This window comes from Crocodylus porosus, unplaced genomic scaffold, assembly GCF_001723895.1.
Source record: "Crocodylus porosus isolate Cpor-Errol unplaced genomic scaffold, CroPor_comp1, whole genome shotgun sequence".
Taxonomy (NCBI): domain Eukaryota; kingdom Metazoa; phylum Chordata; order Crocodylia; family Crocodylidae; genus Crocodylus; species Crocodylus porosus.
Window position 1 is genome coordinate 34,969,254 of NW_017728914.1, and position 3,889 is coordinate 34,973,142.

The 3,889-nt window shown below is 43.9% G+C and overlaps 1 protein-coding gene across 1 annotated transcript in view; it reads left to right on the forward strand.

Annotated features, from left to right (window-relative positions):
* Positions 1-64: 64 nt before the first annotated feature.
* MFAP3 (microfibrillar associated protein 3) overlaps positions 65-3,889 on the forward strand; it is a 12,787-nt gene continuing 8,962 nt past the window's right edge. Inside the window, exon 1 of the mRNA XM_019535266.1 lies at positions 65-153. The gene's annotated coding sequence lies outside the window, so the exon portion shown is untranslated. The remainder of the gene's footprint in view (positions 154-3,889) is intronic.

The following is a 3,889-nucleotide window of genomic DNA, read 5'->3' on the forward strand; positions in this document are numbered from 1 at the left end:
GCCACGTCTCCGCCGTCCCCCCTGGAGGCCCCGCACCACCGAGACGGCGGTGCAGACGGGTCCGCCCCCTGCCCCGGAAGTGCTCGCGCACCCGGAAGTAGCCGGGTTTCCGGGCGGCGGCGGCAGGAGGGAGGGCGGTGGCGGCCAGAGAAGGTCTGTTCCCTTCCCCCCTTCCCCAATTCCCACCGTCTGTCCCCAGATCTCTCTTGCTCCCTCGGACGGTGCCGACCCTGTTGTCCGCGCGCGCCGTGAGCGCGCGGGGGCTGGGTGTGATGTCAACGCGTGACGTCGCCCCCAGTCACACCTTTCTGTGCTGGGGGAGGGGGAGGGCGGTTTTGGGTTGACCCAGGAGTCCAGTTAAAAAAAACAAAAAAAACAAAACCCGCTTTTCGGTTAAAAAACAACCCCAAATCCACATTTTTCCCCGTGATTTAAGTGAAACACCACTAACACATGCGTATCTATAGATATATCTATATAGATAGCTGGGGATATGGATATACAGGTGTTTCATTTTAACCCCAAATTCCCTTTTTTTCTGGAATTTAAGTGAAATACACCACTAACACAGAGATATAGATAGATAGCAGTGTTTCATTTTAACCCCAAATCCACATTTTTCCATAACTAAAATGAAACGCCACTATACCTCTCTCTCTGTATGCATTAGTGTTGTTTCATTTAAATCACGGAAAAAAGGGGATTTGGGTTGGGGGGGTTTTAACCGAAAATTGGGGATTTTTTTAAATCGGGAGAAACCAGGACCCCTGGTGATGAGCTGCTCGCGGCATGGGGGGTGGTTTGGTCTGGGATGACCCTGGCTCTGGCAGGGGTCAGACTGGATGCAACCGCCAATGGCCCCAGGGTTCACGGGGTCAGCGTCGTGATGCTGTGGCCCGGGGGTGCCCTGCCACAAGTCTTTGCACCCCCCGCATGGCCGTGCCGTGGGTGCAACACCATGCTGCAGCGCAAGGGCGTTCATAGCCATAGGGAAGAGGCTTGCGTGCATCTCTGGTAAGGTTGGAAAAAAAAACAAGCGCTGCCAAACCTTACTTTGGATCATGGCATTTTGCCCCTCTGGCACGGGAGCTGGGCCAGGAGATGAACAAGGGGAAAACCCCCTCAATAACATTTCCCGCAGGGGGAAACACCTAGTGGTGAAATCCTGATGCTTTGTCCCGCAATTAATTTAAGGGACGAAATCCTGGTCATCCTAATAAGCCCTATTGTAAAGAGAAGGGCTCTGCATGGGTGCAGGCATCTGCCCATGTGGCTTGGCTTTCATTCCTCATTCAGCCCTAGTCAGGTCTGTTTGATGCATAAGAAGAATATGGGTCTTACGGCCACAAAATAACAGTTACCCCCTCTGGGTATTGGGTATGCAGAGGCTTAATTTATGGGACAAATAAAGGATAAAAGAGGGATGGGAGTGAAGTGGGGACACCAAGCAGAGTGCACCAGACAGTGTCCACTGGCCCTCAGAAAAGTCCCTGTTCGGGAAAACTTACACACATGCTTAATTTTAGGTCTGTATTTATATAGGCCTTTAGGACTCAGGGTTCAAAGTCAGTGGATCTCCCAGTCGAGTCTGCAGGCCTGATACTTTAACATTTTAGGCACATGCTTCTCTTCGCTTACAGGACTAGTCCTGTTGATTTCGATAGCACTGCTTGCAGAATTTAGGACCTGTAGGTGCTTGGGAGAGATCGGATTTTGGTTTACATGCGGTCTCCTTTGAAAATCATGTGCTGCGTTTATTTGTTGTATAATAACAAGCGGCGTATGCTAAACATTAAAGAAGCTTTGTTTGTTACAGACATATTCTAACAAATCCCAATTGAACTCAAGAGCCACTTGTACAGGAATAGATAATTTTCTAGTAATGGCCAAATAGGATTATGGGTTATATAAGGGGAAAATAAATTTTGCTTAAAGTGTAGATGATTGTGGTCTGTTCTTAAAGGTCAGAAAATCCAGGATTACAGTATGATGGTCTCACTGCTGATTATTATGGAATTGGATTGCCTCTTGATCGCACCAAAATATATCTTCTAGAGTATTTGTCAGGGTCAGCAATTCAAAGGCTGTCTACAGCTTTTTGGTTCTGTTTTATCTCAGTATATAAAATGATGCTTCCAGTTAACACAGGCCTATAAAACTTGCTGCCCCACCAGCCCCAAATTTGCAATGGTTTTTGCATACACATCATTTTAAATACTCTTGAGTTGTTCTCCCTGAGACTAATCATAGTGTTTAAAGTTAAATGCATCTAAGTTGTGTAGGATAAGAGCCAAACATGACTCAAACATATATGCTTCATGGGTTTTTATCCCTTTGCAGCTATTTGTTGTTACAGATACTAGTTCAATGAAGGTTAAATATGAGCTCAACTTCAGGGTCAGTCGTGAAGTATAATCTATTAGTATTCTGGACAATTTCTCTTGCTTAGGTTTAATGTTTTTGAAAAATATGTGATGTTTGCACTTTCCATGTTTCATCCTTTTTTGGATTTGTTATCTGCTTCAGCAGCTGTTTTGCATAAATGTGATGGTTGGGTAATATGGATTTAGCAAATCATTATCTTTTCTAACACTTGACAATGAAAGATCATTGTCTGCTTAACAATAATGGCTTTTCCAAAAGGGAAATGTGACAAACAATTTATAATAAATCAGACCTTGAAGAGTTTAATAGTAAAATTCAATGACCCATCACCACCAATGTTTTATACATTATGCAAACTCGGTACAAACATAGTGGAGAGCATATGCAATTATTGAAGATAATTATCTCACTCTTATGAGGGAAAATGTTTCTGGGTATTTGATGTGTTAAAATAATTGACTGAGGTTTCTAATGCGATTTCAGGAAGAGAGTCAAGGAAACTTGAAAATCTAATAACTTAAATATAATAATTGAAAATGGAAAGAGTGGCACAGGGAAACCACAGGAGATATTGGAATTATCTCCACTAACTCTAAAACACTATTATTGCGATTTTTATATTGAGGCATTGCAAACTATTCTTTTGTGTCTGATTCAATAATGAGAATAAGAGCTTGTCTTCACTTCCTAGTTAACTTGAGTTATAATCCCAGCAGTGCTATTAATTCAAGTCTTGATGGCGCAGAAAAACCCTGGATGATACTGGTTCTTTTGGCTGCTCTGGGACTGGACCTAGCTTGAAAGTTGGAGTTGGTACAGCTCATCAGCGACTAACACAACCCCTCTGGGCAGCTCAAGCAGTACTTTCAGTGTCACTGTTTTCACTCAGTTTTAGCTAACTTGAGACAGGGTAATTGGAGCTTGGGTCACCTGAGTACCTTCTGCAATGATGTCATCTCCCAGATTTGTAACATGCATGTATTATATATATTATAAAAAGTAAGTAAATGTCACAATAAATTGATGATCTTAGGCTGTTGCAGGCACAGCAAGTCCCCAACTTCCACCTTTGCTTCAGTTGTGGTTCTTAGAGATGCAAAAAGAACAAGATGCCTAAATTTCAGTTCTTTAAAGTTCCAAAGACATGTATGGACCTTCCCTAAAGGAAAAGTGGGGAGGTGCAGAAAAAGAAGCAACAGTCTCAAGTTGCCGCAAGGGAAGTTTAGGTTGGATTTTAGCAAAAATACTAGGAGGGTTATAAAGCACTGAAACAAGTTACCCAGAGAGGTGGTGGACTCCCCATCCTTGGAGGTTTTTAAGACCTGGCTCAACAAATCCTTGTCTGGGATGATGTGGTTGGGGCTGGTCCTGCTTTGAGAAGGGGGCTGGACAGACCAACCTGGTGGCTTTTTATGATCAGATCACCAGATCATTAGATGCAGGGGTAGCAGTGGATGTAGTCTTCCTGGACTTCCGGAAGGCTTTTGACACTGTCTCTCACCCT